Below are 18,033 nucleotides of genomic sequence, written 5' to 3'. Positions count from 1 at the left end.
TTTAGGTAAAATCATATTGTAAGTATAAATTTTAAAAAGTTGTCTGACAAATGCATCTGTCAGTTTGTCTTACTGTGGGGGCTTGCGTGTTGCTGTGATGCTGGAAGCTATGCCACCAGTATTCAAATATCAGCAGGGTCACCCATGGCAGACAGGTTACAGTTGAGCTTCCAGACTAAGAGAGACTAGGAAGTAGGACCTGGTGGTCTATTTCTGAAAATAATTAGCCAGTGAAAACCTTATGACTAGGAACAGAAGATGAGCTCCCCCTGGTTGGAAGGCACTCAAAATATGACTAAGAGCTGCTTCCTCAAAGTAGAGTTGACCTTAATGACATAGATGGAGTCAAGTTTTCGGGACCTTCATTTGCTGTTGTGGCATGACTCAAAATGTGAAGAAATGGCTGCAAATATCCATTAATAATTGAAACATGGAATGTATGAAGTATGAACCTAAGAAAATTGGAAAATGTAAAAAATGAAATGGAATGCATGAAAATTGATATTCTAGGCATTAAGAAATTTACTGGTTTTGGCCATTTTGAATGGGACAATCATATGGGCTACTATGCTGGGAATGACAGCTTAAAAGGAATAGCATTGCATTCACCATCAAAAAGAACATTTCAAGATCTATCCTAAAGTATAACACCGTTGGTGATAGGATAATATGCATACACCTACAAGGAACACCAGTTAATACAACTGTTATTCAAATTTACACACCAACCACTAAGGACAAAGATAAAGAAATTGAAGATTTTTACCAAACTCTGCAATCCGAAATTGATCAAACATGCAATCTAGATACATTGATAACTACTGGTGATTGGGATGTGAAACTTGGAAACAAAGAAGAAGGATCAGTAGTTGGAAAATATGTCCTTGGTAACAGAATTTTGCAAGAATAAGGATTTCTTCATTTTAAATACCTTTTTTCACTAACATAAATGGTGACTATAAACATGGCTCACACCACATGGAATACCAAGAATCAAATTGGCTACATCTAAGGAAAGAGACAATGGAAAAGCTCAATATCATCAGTCAGAACAAGGCCAGGGACTGACTGAGGATCAGACCATCAGTTGCTCAAAAATAAGTTCAAGTTGAAACTGAAGAAAATTAGAACAAGTCCACGAGAGCCAAAGTATGACTTTAAGTATATTCCACCTGAATTTAGAGACCATCTCAAGAATAGATTTGACACACTGAACACTAATGACACAAGACCAGATGAGTTGTGGCATGACATCAAGCACATCATACATGAAGGAAGCAAGAGGTCATTAAAAAGACAAGAAAGAAAGGAGGAGGTGGGGCAAAGATGGGTGACTAGGCAGAAGCTTTGGCTGAACCCTCTTGCAAAAAAGACCCCCAAAAAACAAGTGAATTGATTACATATATGAAAATCTATGAACCCTGATCATCAAACACAGAACCAGGGAATCGACCTGAGTGACACGGGAGTGAGAGACCTCGCAGAAGCAGCAACTAGTTGCCAAGCCCGCACAGCATCTCAGCTTTGATTCCTTGGAGCTGCTTTTTGGCGTGAAAGCAGTGGGGCTGATGGTAGTTTCCTGAGACACAGTAAGCACCAGACGCAGCCCTAAGCCCCTGGGGCAATCTCAGCTGGGATCCAGCCAGCATACACAGTCTACATATGTCTCTGGAATCTGAAATAAAACAGCACTCTTGACACAAGATAAGTGATTTCATGTACTTTACTGAGCTACTCTGTCCTATCTATCTGATCCCTCCTCTCCCTGCCCCAGCCAGCTTCATTAACATTCGAATTCCCTAGGCCTGAGATTGAAGTGCCATGCTTTCTCTGACCCATTCTCCTGGCCTGGGAGAACTAGCAAATTAACAAACTGGGGAAAAATACATTCCCGACTCCCCTAAACTGGAAGATGAGAGTAGAAGCAGCTCCAGTCCAGGCATAAGAGATCCGCAGACTTTGGGTTTTGCCCCTACATGGAACCAAGTGGGTATTATAATGCAAAGGCAAATCTGTTACAGGTCTGACTATAATTGTTTCAGCTAAGTGGTGGAGGGGTAGGTTTTGGAGGTGTGCTACCACTTTACCTATTAAACAGAGCCCTCACCTACCCAGAGCAGGGGCCTGAGGGCTGAGGCTCCATCCACACCACCTAGCCATCCATGAAAGGGGTCTGAGGATAGTGGTGCCTACCAGACTTTAAAGGTATAAGCATTGGGTGCCTAAGGTACAGCTGCAGAGCCCATCCACCAGAGCGCTCTAGAGAGCAGAGATGATCGTTCCCCACTGGCACTTGGGTGAAGGCTGTCAGCACCCTGTCCTCCTCAGAGTGTGACCCCCTACCACTACCAGAAACCAGTGCATACAACCATCACCACTACTCCTCTAAGATAGTAGGGGAGAGCCTACGCCACACACTAGGTGACCAACTATCAGGACACCTGAGCTGATTCTATTCAAAAGAATAGTGAAGGGACTCCTAGGCTCATATACCTGGTAACAGCTCAAACCATCTGGTAACAGACCATTAGTGCTTCAAAGGCTCCAATAATCACGTTAGCACACTCTAGTAGCCTATGTGGGTATATTGAAACAAAACAAAACAACAAGGTAGAACTCAGTGAACAAATATAAAATAAATTATTACAATAACTTATAAATGGCTGGGAAACTGCAATCTATATCAAATCACATAAAAGAGCAGACCATGATTGCTTCTACAAACTCCCAAAACAGAGAATCAAGATCTCTCCCAGATGAAGATATACACCTGGAATTGCCAGATGTAGAATACAAAGGATTAATATACAGAATGCTTCAAGGCATCAGGGATGACATCAGAAGTGAAATCAGGGAAGGTACAGAAAAAGCCAAGGAACACATAGATAAAACAGTTGAAGAAATTAAAAAGATTATTCAAGGACATACTGAAAAATTTGATAAGCTACAAGAATCCATAGAGAGACAGCATTCAGAAATTCAAAAGATTAACAATAAAATTACAGAAGTAGACTAGTCAATAGTAAGTCAGAGTAGCAGAATTGAGGAATTGGAATGCAGTATTGGGTGGATGAAGGATAAGGCAATTGGAACCAATATATTTGAAGAAAAAACAGATAAAAGAATTAAAAAAAAAATGAAGAAACCCTAAGGATCATGTGGGACTCTATCAAGAAGAATAACTTGCATGTGATTGGAATTCCAGAATAAGGAGGGGTAACAGAAAATACAGAGAGAATTGTTGAAGATTTGTTGGCAGAAAACTTCCCTGACATCACGAAAGATGAAAAGGTATCTATCCAAGATGCTCACTGAAGCCTATACAACATAGATTCCAAAAGAAAATCACCAAGACATATTATTATAAAACTTGCCAAAAACAAAGATAAAGAGAAAATTTTAAAAGTTGCAAGGGATAAACAAAAAGTCACCTACAAAGGAGAATCAATAAGTTCAGACTACTTAGCAGAAACCATACAGACAAGAAGGCAATGTAATGACATATATAGAGCATTGAAGGAGAAAAATTGCCAGCCAAGAATCATATATCCAGCAAAATTGTCTCTCAAATATGAAGGTGAAATTAAGTCATTCTACATAAGCTTAGAAAATTTGCAAAAACCAAACCAAAGCTACATGAATTACTAAAGGAAATTCTTTGGTTAGAAAATCAATAATATCAGATATCAACACAACACGAGGACACAAAACGGAGCATCCTGGTATCAACTCAGATAGGGAAATCACAAAAATAAAATAAGATAAATAAAAAAAAGCCCAAAACAGGGAATCACTGATGTCATTATGTAAAAGATGACAGTAATCAATAAAGAGGGACTAAATACAGGAGGCATAGATCTTCTATATGGAGAGCAAATCAAGGCAATATAGGGAGATACAAGTTAGGTTTATACTTAGAAAAATAGGGGTAAACATTAAGGTATTCACAAAGAATACTAACAATCCCAAACTTCAAAATAAAAACCAAGATAAACGTAAACTGAGCAAAAACAAATTCAACAACAATGAAAAAGAGCAACACACAATTTACAAAGAAAAACTTCTCAGCACAAAAAAGTAAGTGGAAAAATGAAATTGTCAACAACACGCACAAAAAAAGACATCAAAATGACAGCACTAAACTCATAAGTAAAAATTTTTTTTTTACCTATCTATAATTACGCCGAATGTAAATGGACTAAATGCACCAATAAAGAGACAGAGAGTTGCAGACTGGATAAAAAAAAATAATAATGATCTGTCTATATGCTGCCTACAAGAGACACACCTTAGGCTTAGAGACACAAACAAACTAAAACTCAAAGGATGGAAAAAAGATATCAAGCAAACAATAAGGAAAAAAGAGCAGGAGTAGCAATATTAATTTCTGACAAAATAGACTTTAAAGTAAAATTCACCAGAAAGGATAAAAAAGGACAGTATGTAATGACTAAAGGGACAATTTACCAGGAAGATATAACCATACTAAATATTTATGCACCCAGTGACAGGGATGCAAGATACATGAAAAAAACTAACAGCATTGAAAAGTGAGATAGATAGCTCCACAATTATAGCAATAGACTTCAACACACCACATTAGGTGAAAGACAGGACATACAGGAAGAAGCTCAATAAAGACACTGAAGATCTAAATGCCGCAATCAACCAACTTGACATAGACATACATAGAACACTCCACCCAACAGCAACCAAGTATACTTTCTTTTCTAGTGCACATGGAACATTCTCTAGAATAGACCACATATTAGCTCACAAAGCAAGCCTTAGCAGAATCCAAAACATTGAAATATTGCAAAGCATCTTCTCAGACCATAAGGCCATAAAAGTGGAAATCAATAACAGAAAAAAAAGCAGGGAAAAAATCAAACACTTGGACACTGAACAATACCCTGCTAAAAAAAGACTGAGTTATAGAAGACATCAAGAAGGGAATAAAGAAATTCATAGAATCCAATGAGAATGAAAACACTTCCTATCAGAACTTTTGTGACACAGCAAAAGCAGTGCTGAGAGGTCAATTTATATCAATAAACGCACACATACAAAAGGAAGAAAGGGCCAAAATCAAAGACCTGTCCTGTCCCTAAAACTTGAACAAAAAGAAAGAGAGCAACAAAAGAAACACACAGGCACCAGAAACAAACAAATAATAAAAATAAGAGCAGGATTATAAGAATTAGAGAACAGAAAAACAATAACAAGGAAAAAAGCTGGTTCTTTTTATTTTTTTAATAATTTTTATTGTGCTTTAAGGGAAAGTTTACAAATCAAGTCAGTCTCTCACATATAAGCTTATATACACCTTACTCCATACACCCACTTACTCTCCCTCTAATGAGTCAGCCCGCACCCTCCTTCCAGTCTCTCCTTTCATGATAATTTTGCCAGTTTCTAACCCTCTCTACCCTCCTATCTCCCCTCCAGACAGGAGATGCCAACACAGTCTCAAGTGTCCACCTGATATAAGTAGCTCACTCTTCGTCAGCATCTCTCTCCAACCCATTGTCCAGTCCCTTCCATGTCTGATGAGTTGTCTTCCAGAATGATTCCTGTCCTGGGCCAACAGAAGGTTTGGGGACCATGACTGCCGGCATTCCTCTAGTCTCAGTCAGACCATTAAGTCTGGTCTTTTTATGAGAATTTGGGGTCTGCATCCCACTGTTCTCCTCCCTCAGGGGTTCTCTGTTGTGCTCCCTGTCAGGGCAGTCATCGGTTGTGGCCGGGCACCATCTAGTTCTTCTGGTCTCAGGATGATATAAGCCTCTGGTTCATGTGCCCCTTTCTGTCTCTTGGGCTCATAGTTATCGTGTGACCTTGGTGTTCTTCATTCTCCTTTGATCCAGGTGGGTTGAGACCAATTGATGCATCTTAGATGTCTGCTTGTTAGCATTTAAGACCCCAGACGCCACATTTCAAAGTGGGATGCAGAATGTTTTCATAATGGTATTATTTTGCCAATTGACTTAGAAGTCCCCTTAAGCCATAGTCCCCAAAACCCCGCCTTTGCTCCGCTGACCTTTGAAGTATTCAATTTATCCCGGAAACTTCTTTGCTTTTGGTCCAGTCCAGTTGAGCTGACCTTCCGTGTATTGAGTATTGTCCTTCCCTTCACCTAAAGTAGTTCTTATCTACTAACTAATCCGTAAATAACCCTCTCCCACCCTCCCTCCCTCCCCCCCTCGTAACCACAAAAGTATGTGTTCTTCCCAGTTTAAACTATTTCTCAAGATCTTATAATAGTGGTCTTATACAATATTTGTCCTTTTGCCTCTGACTAATTTCACTCAGCATAATGCCCTCCAGGTTATGAAATGTTTCACAGATTCGTCACTGTTCTTTATCGATGCGTAGTATTCCATTGTGTGAATATACCACAATCTATTTAACCATTCATCCATTGATGGACACCTTGGTTGCTTCCAGCTTTTTGCTATTGTAAACAGAGCTGCAATAAACACGGGTGTGCATATATCTGTTCGTGTAAAGGCTCTTATTTCTCTAGGGTATATTCCAAGGAGTGGGATTTCTGGGTTGCATGGTAGTTCTATTTCTAACTGTTTAAGATAACGCCAGATAGATTTCCAAAGTGGTTGTACCATTTTACATTCCCACCAGCAGTGTATAAGAGTTCCAATCTCTCCGCAGCCCCTCCAAACTTTATTATTTTGTGTTTTTTAGGTTAATGCCAGCCTTGTTGGAGTGAGATGGAATCTCATGGTAGTTTTAATTTGCATTTCTCTAATGGCTAATGATCGAGAGCATTTTCTCATGTATCTGTTAGCTGCCTGAATATCTTCTTTAGTGAAGTGCATGTTCATATCCTTTCCCACTTTTTGATTGGGTTGTTTGTCTTTTCATGGTTGAATTTTAACAGAATCATACAGATTTTAGAGATCAGGCGCTGGTCGGAGATGTCATAGCTGAAAATTCTTTCCCAGTCTGTAGGTGGTCTTTTTACTCTTTTGGTGAAGTCTTTAGATGAGCATAGGTGTTTGATTTTTAGGAGCTCCCAGTTATCTGGTTTCTCTTCGTCATTTTTAGTAATGTTTTGTATTCTGTTTATGCCTTGTGTTAGGGCTCCTAACGTTGTCCCTATTTTTTTCTTCCATGATCTTTATCTTTTTAGTCTTTATGTTTAGGTGTTCGATCCACTTGTGATTCCTGGCTGGCAGTTTTTCTCCTTCAGTGCTCTATATATGTCATCCCATTGCCTTCTTGACTGCATGGTTTCCTGCTGAGTAGTCTGAACTTATTCTTATTGATTCTCCTTTGTAGGAGACCTTTCTTTTATCCCTGGCTGCTTTTAAAATTTTCTCTTTATCTTTGGTTTTGGCAAGTTTGATGATAATATGTCTTCGTGATTTTCTGTTTGGATCAGTCTTAAATGGGGTTCGACGAGCATCTTGGATGGATATCCTTTCATCTTTCATGATGTCAGGGAAGTTTTCTGCCAACAGATCTTCAACTATTCTCTCTGTATTTTCTGTTATCCCTCCCTTTTCTGGAACTTCAATCACATGCAAGTTATTCTTCTTGATAGAGTCCCACATGATTCTTAGGGTTTCTTCATTTTTTAAAATTCTTTTATCTGCTTTTTTTCAGGTATATTGGTGTCAATTCCCTTATCCTCCACCTCCCCCACTCTGCATTCCAATTGCTCAATTCTGCTCCTCTGACTTCCTATTGAGTTGTCTAATTCTGTAATTTTGCTGTTAATCTTTTGGATTTCTGAATGCTGTCTCTCTATGGATTCTTGCAGCTTATTAATTTTTCCACTATGTTCTTGAATAATCTTTTTGATTTCTTCAACTGCTTTATCAGTGTGTTCCTTGGCTTTTTCTGTAGATTGCCTTATTTCATTTCTGAGGTCATCCCTGATGTCTTGAAGCATTCTGTAAATTAGTTTTTTATATTCTGTATCTGGCAATTCTAGGATTGTATCTTCATTTGTGAAAGATTTTGATTCTTTAGTTTGGGGAGTTTTAGAAGCAATCATGGTCTGCTTCTTTATGTGGTTTGATATCGACTGCTGTCTCCGAGCCATCTCTAAGATATTGTAGTGATTTATTCTATATTTGCTCACTGAGACTTATCTTGTTTTGTTTTCTTTCAATATACGTAGATGGGCTACTAGATTGCACTGTCTTGATTTTTGTAGCCCTTGAATCACTTATGTCCTATTACCAGCTGTTTTGGGCTGTTACCAGATATATAAGCACTAGAGTCTATTCACTATTCTTGAGTAGAATCTGATTTTGGGTCATCAAGTGTGTGATGCAGACTGTCACCTATCCACCTAGAGAAGTAGTGGTGATTGTTGTGTGCACCAGATTCTAGTAGCAGCGGGGGTTCACACTCTGGGGGGGCAGGATGCTGACAGGCTTCCCCCAGTGCCGGTGAGGTAGGTGTGTCTCTATTCCTAAAGCATTTTGGTGGGTGGGCTCTGCAGCTGTACCTTAGGCCCCCAATGCAAATACGTCTACAGATTGGTAGGTGTCACCCTCCTTAGACCCCTAAGGCAGGAGGCTAGGTGGTCTGGGGGAGCTTCAGCCCTCAGTTCCCTGTTGTGGGTCAGTGAGGACTCTGTTGAATACGCAGAGATATCAGACCTGGGAAACTTGTCTTTCCAGTAATCTTCTAAAACAATTACAGTCAGATCCCTATCAGAATTTCCTTTGCATTATAATAGCCACCTTGTTCCCTGTAGGGATGAAAGCCCAAGACTGTGGATAACATATGTTTGGCTGGAGCTGGTTCTGTATTTTTAGTCCAATTAGGGAAGGATTTTTGGTCCCTGGGTTTTTTGTAGCTGCTTCTCTCAGGCCAGGAGAATGGGTTAGGAAAAGACCAAAAAAAAAAAAGGAAAAACCGCAGAGCAGTTCACTCTCTGGCTCAGGAAATTCCAATGTTAATGAAGCCACCTGGTAAGGGGAGGGGAGGGTTCAGATAAATAGAAGTTTGTAGCACCCTGAAATATAGACAAAGTTGCTTATCTTGTTTGGTGATGACTCTTTTGCGTGAGATTCCCGAGGGGTGTATAGCCTCTGTGGATTGGATGGGTCGAGATTGCCCCCGAGGGTCAGGCTTGTGCTGTCTCGGAAGCCGTGGTCATTTCCTCCGCTCCCAGTCCAAAGCCCAGCACCCAGGTCCCGTGGCTGGGACGCCACACTCCAGGCTCCAAAATCAGTTGCTGCCTCCTGGTGACTTCTCCTCCTGTCAGCCGCATCGCTGCACTGCCTGTGTGCACCGGATGGGCTTCCCCTGAGGTCACTTCTAGGGGCTAGGGCTGTGTCCCGTGTTTGCACCATCTCAGGATGCTCTGCTCAGCTCCCCTGCGCCCAGTCCAAAGCCCGGCGCCAAGGTTTCCTGACTGGGACGCTGGCTCTACGCTCCGAAAACGTCGTTGCTTCCCGGTGGTTGTTTGTTCTCAGTCTCTGTCACTCAGCTCAACTCTTCAGATCTGTGTTTGATGGTCAGGGTTCGTAGATTGTCATGTATGTGATTGATTCATTTGTTTTTCCAAGTCTTTGTTGCAAGAGGGATCTGAGGTAGCTTCTACCTAGTCAGCCATCTTTGTCCAAATAAACTGGTTCTTTTAAAAAAATAACAAAATTGATAATTGGTCAGACTGACAAAAGAAAATCAGGAAAGGAAACAAATAACCCGAATAAGAAATGAGATGCGTGATATCACAACAGACCCAACTGGAATTAAAAGAATCATAACAGATTACTATGAAAAAGTGTACTGTAACAAATTTGAAAACCTAGAAGAAATGGATGAATTCCTAGAAACAAACTACCTGCCTAAACTAACACAAACAGAGGTAGAACAACTAAATAGACCCATAACAAAAGAACAGATTGAAAGGTAATGAAAAAACTCCCCCCCCCCCCAGAAAAAAAGCTCTGGCCCTGACGGCTTCACTGCAGAGTTCTACCAGACTTTCAGAGAAAAGGTAACACCACTACTACTAAAGGTATTTTAGAGCATAGAAAAGGGTGGAATACACCCAAACTCATTCTGTGAAGCCACCATTTCCCTGATACCAAAACCAGGTAAAGGCCCCACAAAAAGAGAATTACAGACCTATATACCGCTTGAACATAGATGCAAAAATCCTCAACAAAATTCTAGCCAATAGAATTCAACAATATATCAAAAAAATAATTCACCATGACCAAGTGGGATTCATATCAGGTATGCAGAGATGGTTCAGCATTAGAAAAACAATTAATGTAACCCACCATATAAATAAAAAAAAGACAAGAACCACATGATCTTATCAATTGATGCAGAAAAGGCATTTGACAAAGTCCAATACCCATTCATGATAAAAAATCTCAGCAAAGTAGGAATAGAAGGAAAATTCCTCAGCATGATAAAGGACGTTTATACAAAGCCAGCAGCCAACATCATCCTAAATGGAGAGATTCTGAAAGCATTCACTTTGAAAATGGGAACAAGACAAGCATGCCCCTTGTCACCGTTCTTATTCAACATAGTGCTGGAAGTCTTAGCCAGAGCAATTACGGTAGATAAAGAAATAAAGGACATCCAGATTGGCAAGGAAGAAGTAAAAGTATCTCTATTTGCAGATGACATGATCTTATACACAGAAAACCCTAAAGAATCCACACACAAAAAAACTACTGAAACTAACAGAAGAGTTCAACAGAGTATCAGGGCACAAGATAAATATAGAAATATCAGCTGGATGCCTCTACACCAACAAAAAGAACATCGAGGAGGAAATCACCAAATCAATACCATTTACGGTACCCCCAAGAAGATAAAAATACTTAGGAGTAAATCTTACCAGAGTTGTAAAAGACCTATACTAAGAAAACTACCAGACACTAGTGCAAGAAAACAAAAGAGATCTATATAAGTGGAAAAACATACCTTGCTAGTGGGTAGGAATGCTTAACATTGTAAAAATGTCTATTCTATCCAAAGCCATCTATAGATACAATGCAACTCTGATCCAAATTCCAATGACATTTTTTATTGAGATGGAGAAATAAATCACCAACTTCTTTTGGAAGGCGCTAGAGACCCTAGGTAAGTAAAGCATTGCTGAAGAGCAAGAACAAAGTGGGAGGCCTCACTCTACCTGATTTTAGAACCTATTGTACCACCACAGTAGTCAAAACAGCCTGGTACTGGTACAACAACAGATACATAGACAAATGGAACAGAATTGAGAATCCAGACATAAATCCATCCACATATGAGCAGTTGATATTTGACATGAGGAAATACTCATAATCAGTAGCCATTAGAGGAATGCAAATAGAAACTACAGTAAGATATCATGTCACCCCAACAAGGCTAGAATAAATCCAAAAAACACAAAATAATAAATGCTGGAGAGGTTGTGGAGAGACTGGAACACTGCTGGTGGGAAGGTAAAATGGTACAACCATTTTGGAAATTGATTTGGTGCTTCCTTAAAAAACTAGAAATAAAAATAGAACTACCAAATTATCCAGGAATCCCACTCCTTGGAATATATCCTAGAGAAATAAGAGCCCTCACACGAATAGATGTATGCACACCCATGTTCAATGCAGCACTGTTTACAACGCAAAAAGATGAAAGCAACCAAAGTGCCCATCAATGGATGAATGGATAAACAAATTATGGTATAATCACACAATGATATACTACCCAATGATAAAGAACAGTGATGAATCCTTGAAACATCTCATAATGTGGTTGAATCTGGAAGGCATTATGCTGAGTGAAATTAGTCAGAGGCAAAAGGACAAATATTATATGAGACCACTATTATAAGAATTCAAGAAATGGTTTAAACAGAAGAAACCATTCTTTGACTGTTATGCAGTTGGGGAGTGAGAGAGAGTGGTATTCACTAACTAGATAGTAGGCAAGAACTATTTTAGGTGAAGGGAACAACAACACACAATACAGTGGACGTCAGCACAACTGGACTAAACCAAAATCTAAGAAGTTTCCTGAACACAACCAAACACTTCAAGGGACAGAGTAGCAGGGGTGGGGGTCTGAGGACCTTGCTTTCAGGGGGCATCTAGGTCAATTGGCATAACAAAGTATATTAAGAAAATGTTCTGCATCCCACTTTGGTGAGTGGCGTCTGGGGTCTTTTTAAGCTAGCAAGTGGCCATCTGAGATGCATCAATTGGTCCCAACCCACCTGGAGCAAAGGAGAATGAACACCAAAGACACAAGGAAAATATGAGACCAAAAGCCAGAAAGGGCTACATAAACTAGAGACTCCATCAGCCTGAGGCTGGAAGAACAAGATGGTGCCCGGCTACCGCCAATGACTGCCCTTACAGTCCTCCTATGTTTATTCTCCTATGTTTAAAACAATCTGTTGTATCTTGAAATTGCCTTGACTTGCTCTCTATATCAAGTTCTATAACTATACCATTTCTTCTTCCTTTCATTTTGAAGTCATCATTTACAGCTTAACATCTCTGGTTCCCTGTAATCAGTTTTGCTGCTTTATTTTTCTTTCATAAAATCTTTACTTGGCTTGGTATCTGGATGCTGCTGTTATGTCTTTTTCTCAGGCTGTTGTCTGATGTCTTTGGTTCTCTGTCTGAAGGGCTACCTTTAATATTTCTTTTAAAGGTGTCTGGCGGCTAAAAATTCCCTTAATTTCTGCTTCTCTGGGCATACCCTGGTTTTGTCCTTATTTTTTAAAAGACAGTTTTGCTGGATATATGATTCTTGCTTGGCAATTCTTTCTTTCAGGACTTTGTATATGTCACTTCACTGCCTTCTTGCCTGCATGGTTTCCTATAAGAAATCAGTGCTTAGTCTTATCGATGCCCCTTTGTAAGTGCTATTTTGCTTTTCACAAGCTGCTCTCAATATTCTGTCTTTGTCTTTGGAAAGTTTGATTATGATATGTCTTGATGAATTTCTTTTGAGGTCTACCCTGTAACATGAGGTTCATTGAGCTTCTTAGATGGAAATCTTCTCGTCTTTCATGACATTTGCTAAGTTTTCTGCCATTATATCTTCAAAAATTCAGTCCGTAATTGTTTTCTTTGCTCCCTTTCTGGAATTCCTAATATGCATAAATTATTCCTCTTGATTGTGTCCTACATAACCCTTAGGCTTTCCTCATTTTTCTTCAGTCTTTTCATTTTTTATGATTGTTCCAAAAACAAATTAGTATCAAAAGATTTTTATTTTGCTGAGTCTTTCTTTTATTGATTCAGTTCTACTTCTGTGTGCTTCCATTGAGTTATCTATTTCTGATATTTTATGGTTAAACTTCTGAATTTCTAGTTGTTGGTTTTGTATGGCTTCTATCTGTCTATTCAATTTGTCTTTGTGTTTTTGTATTGTTTTCCTGAATTCTTCTAGTTTTTTGTTTGTTTTTATTTTGTTTTCTTTGATCTCTTTGAATAAACTTATCAGGTAGTTCTATTATCAGTTCTTCCTCAAGAAGGTTTTCTGGCCCTTTATTTTGCTCACTTGCTTTAGCTATCTTTTCTTGTTTCTTCATATGATTTATTACTGTTTATTGCCTTTGAGGCATTATGGTGTTATTTTATTTATTTATATATTTCTTTATTGATTGTGCCACTCCTTGGAAACCTTATGGGGCAGTTCTACTCTGTTCTATAGGGTTGCTATAAGTCAGAATCAACTCAATGGCAATGGGTTCGGTTTTATGGTTTTATTGATTGTATGCTTGCTTATTTTGTCCTAATTTATTTTTTGTTTTGTTTTGATATAGCAGGAACTTTGTTACTTCTCTTTCTCTTTAGTATGTCTTTCTTCTTTTATATTACTTCAATTTTTGTTGTTTGTAGTACTGGTCTATGTGTGACTTTGGTGGTGTCAGTTGACTGGGTGTGATTTCCGCTCACTAGTGGGTATGGTGGGTCACAGCCATGTGAGTCCTGTCATTAGGTTCATATGTCTTCCTATACAAGATTGAGTAGTGGCGAGAGAGCAAGTCCTCTCCCTGATGTAAGACAGCAAGTGCCAGGTGGTCAGAAACCCTCCACAGCTCTTATGGGACCATGTGGTCCTTCCAGGTTGGTGCTAGCAGTTGGTGCATCTGCTGAAGAGCAGGGCAGGACATCTTCATAACCACAGGGAGGTAGTGATACCCAAATGGATGGGATAGACCCTCTGTGTATGCATAAACTGGTGTCTCAGTAGGTGGGAGGTGATTGAGGGTCTCAGTATATGTGTGGTCGGCCTTTGGGAACTGTCTGGGTGTGGGATGAGTGACATTGCAGCCAGGTGGTCATTGGGTGAGGACACAAGAATCACCTGCTCATCATCAGGCAGGGACATGGGTGGCTCCTGTAGGGATGCACTGGGTGATTGCTGGTTAAGGGGATGTGCCTGCCTTGCTTGTCACTGAGGATGCAGGGAGCTCTCCTACTGGTCACCAGATGGTGGGCATGTTTAGCACCACCAGTCACCAGGCAGTGGGCACTGTGCATGTGGTGAACATGCCAGTGGATGTTGGGTGTGTGGCATGTGGAAGCATACTGCTAGTCACTGATTGAGTAACATAAAGAGTATACCTCTTGTCTCCTGTCTGGAGATGCAGGAGTGCACCATTAATTACCTGAGGGACAACATGGGATCGTGCTGCCAGTTACCAGGTGGGAGGCACAGGGGTGCGCCACAGGTCGCCAGGGATGTGCAGCTTGTCACTGGGCAGGTGGCATGGTGAGCTTGTCTGACTGTCACTGGGTGTGGCTGTGGGGCACTCTTGGCAGCCTCCACCAGGGGTTTGGCCTTGGCCCGATTAAATGTGAGGTGGGGGAGCTGTACGGCAGTTGGCTGTGTGAGGGATCTCTAGTTGTTAGTCTATGGTTTTACTATTCAGTGAGAGTTTTCTGTCCAAATGATCAGGCACCACCCCTGGTGAATAGTCCCATCCCTAATTCTGTGGTCACCAGATTAATTGGAGCTATCATGCCTTCCTGTACTTTTCCTTTTAGATCCGGCTCAAGTCCCTCTCACCTTATTTCCTTCCAGGTTTGCTTACACAGTGTCTCCATCTCCTGTTGTGAATTCCGATGAGTCATAAATCTCCTTGTCCACTGTTTTTGCTCAGTCTCTCCTTCCACTCAGTGATCTAATTCTTCAGCCTTTCATTTAATGCTCAGAGTTCCAAGGTTGTCATCTGTATCTTTTTCACTTGATTTCTTGAGTCTTTGTTGGAAGGGGATGTTATGGTGTGTCTGAGTAAGCAGCAGTCTTGGGCTACTCCCCAGGATTTTATTTTTTGTAAGATTTTACTTCTGAGCCTATAGCTTTTTCTATTATTTGGTTTATTTTAAATTAATTTTATTTGTAAATCTGTTTATGTATGTGTGTGAGTAACACCAGGCCTTCAATATTGGACTCCATATTATGTAAACATCTTAACAGATAAAACTATATTATATTTCCTGGCCTAAAAATATTGAGGCATTCAGAAGCCAAAGTACTTAGAACTAGCTGATCATGACAATGTGGTTCTGGATATAATTTAGTCAATGCAGGGTTCTTAATTAAGATATATATTTTCAGATTTTCCAAATTGATAGCACTTTTGTTGTTTTTCAATTTAAGGTAATGACAGTGGTCTTCTGTTTTATGGTTGTCTCTATATTCGTACTTTTACAATATTTAGTTAATATGAAGGTGTTTTTCTACAATGTTAATTTGTATGTTAGCAGTATTATATGTCACTCCCTTTTTTGTTATATTTTGGATTTTTTGTTTGTTTGTTTGTTTCTGTGTGGTCAAACTCCAGAAAGTAGCCCTGGAAGAAATTGGGCTGGTGGAAACATTTCTTTATATACCAGTTTTCCAGATAGATTGTCCTATTTTACCATGTTTTTCCAGGCAGTAGCACGATCTAAATGGCCATGGTAAAAATTGGATGTGGTTAAGACAGTCAGTGGATAGAACCTGTTTAGATCTTGAAGGCTGCTGTGTAATTAAACAAGTAGAATTTTTTTTTCCATTTCTATCCAAATTATTTAACCATCCCTGTGTATTTGTCCCTACTTCATTCATTGACTTAGATGGTAAGAACTGAACACTGGTAATAAGGCATACAGGATCTTCACCTTTTCTTCTCCTGCTTTTCTTTCACCTGAAATGACTATATTCCTGATTCTTTACTTCCTGTTTTGCTTTCAGTCATACCCATGCCTCTTCAAATTTGTTTGTTTTGTTTTAAACTGATCACTTTGGCATCTAACTCTTGGTTATTTTTCAATGAGTCTTGTTTTTATTTACTGCACTAGCTTAATCTTTTATAAATTGTTGGAAAATTTGCCTGCCATAGTCGGTTCCTCAGAAACCAGTTCTGGCCCTAGTTCTTAGCCAGTGCTCTGGTTGGCCACTTCATTTGACCTTAGAAGGAGAGGGAAGAGGTTGCAATTCATGCATTTTTAAATCCATTTTTCTTTATGTATTGGTGCATTCAGACTAAAATAAATGGTTTGGCCAGAGTTTCCATCATGCCCAGTTTGGCTATTTAAAAAAAAAAAAATTTTTTTTTACATAGTCACCCTTAAACAATAAAGGACTTGAGATGAGGTTTTTATGATGTCTTCCCACCTTCTGAATGATTTTTGTCTATTGATAAAATATCCCTACAATTTTAAACTATTTTATTCATTCTAAATAAGGATGGCGCAGGACCAGGCAGTGTTTCGTTCTGTTGTGCATAGGGTCACTATGAGTCAGAACTGACTCAACGGCACCTAACAACAATAATTTGAATGTAGATGCTCTTGAGATTTCTATGTAGACAATTTTATTACCTACAGATAATGATGTTTCTTCTCACTCTATAATTTATCATTTTAAATTAAGTTGTAGACATCATGTCCATTTTTTGTGTTTATTTCCTAAGAACAAGTACATTCTCTTACATTTTTCCTGTTGTCAAGTCAATTACGACTCATTGGTGACCCTATAGGACAGAGTAGAACTGCTGCATTAGGTTTCCAAGGAGCAGCTGGTGGGTTCAAACTGCCAACTTTTTGCTTAGCAGCTGAGCTCTTAACCACTATACCTGAATTTGACATTTCTAACATTATATAATACTACTATATAACCAAGTTTTTTTTTTTTTTTTTGCTATTTTGTTTCTGGTACACTTTCCAATCCAATGTCATTTATTGCATTGAGTTGCCATATCCTTTCAGTTTTCTTTAATCTTTAATTTTTTGACTTTGACTTTAAAAAAAAAGACATTTTGTCGAATGTCAATTTGAGTTTGTCTGAGACTTCATCATGATTAGATCCAAGTTATAAGTTTTTGCTGAAATTATGAAATAAGTGAGTCATGTCTTTAATAAATCATATCCGGATTCACATGATATTACCTTGTCCCAATATCTTTGATGTTAACTTTGTTTACTAGTTTAAGATGGCATGTACCAGGTTTCTCAATAGTAAAGTTTTTATTTCCCCTTTGTATTTATAAAGCAATTTAGGCACATGCTTCAAGGCTATTGCAGTTCATCAAAATTTTACCCAGAAATTTTAGCATCCATTAATAATTTTCTATATCCATCATTCCTTATACATCCTTTAGTTGGTATTCCATGGTACAGAAAACCTTTCCCATCTCCCCCAATTATCTATCATTTACCATCTATATATCCATTATTATGGACTCATTGATTTGAAATGTATTCAGTGAGTTATAATCTATTATTTACTTTGGTCTTCAAATGGTACCAGTTTCATTTTGACATGTACTCAATATTATTTGTGTGTGTATATATATATATATATTTTTTTTTTTCTGATACAGTAAGATATTTCAGGCTCATCTTGTATGTACTCTGAAGCAGTCCTGGTATCAGCCATTTTTTCAGTGAAGTCTTGAATTATTTTTAGTGGAAAATGACATTTAAAATTTTGCCAGGTGTGTTCATTGTTATTGGGGATTTATCATTCCTAGGCCCCTTCACAAGAAAAACTATGGAAAATGTAGTATTTATACACATTTCATATCTACTTATATAT

Source organism: Loxodonta africana, chromosome X (genome assembly GCF_030014295.1).
Source record: "Loxodonta africana isolate mLoxAfr1 chromosome X, mLoxAfr1.hap2, whole genome shotgun sequence".
In the NCBI taxonomy this organism is placed as follows: Eukaryota; Metazoa; Chordata; class Mammalia; order Proboscidea; family Elephantidae; genus Loxodonta; species Loxodonta africana.
Note: the sequence above shows the minus strand (reverse complement) of the source record.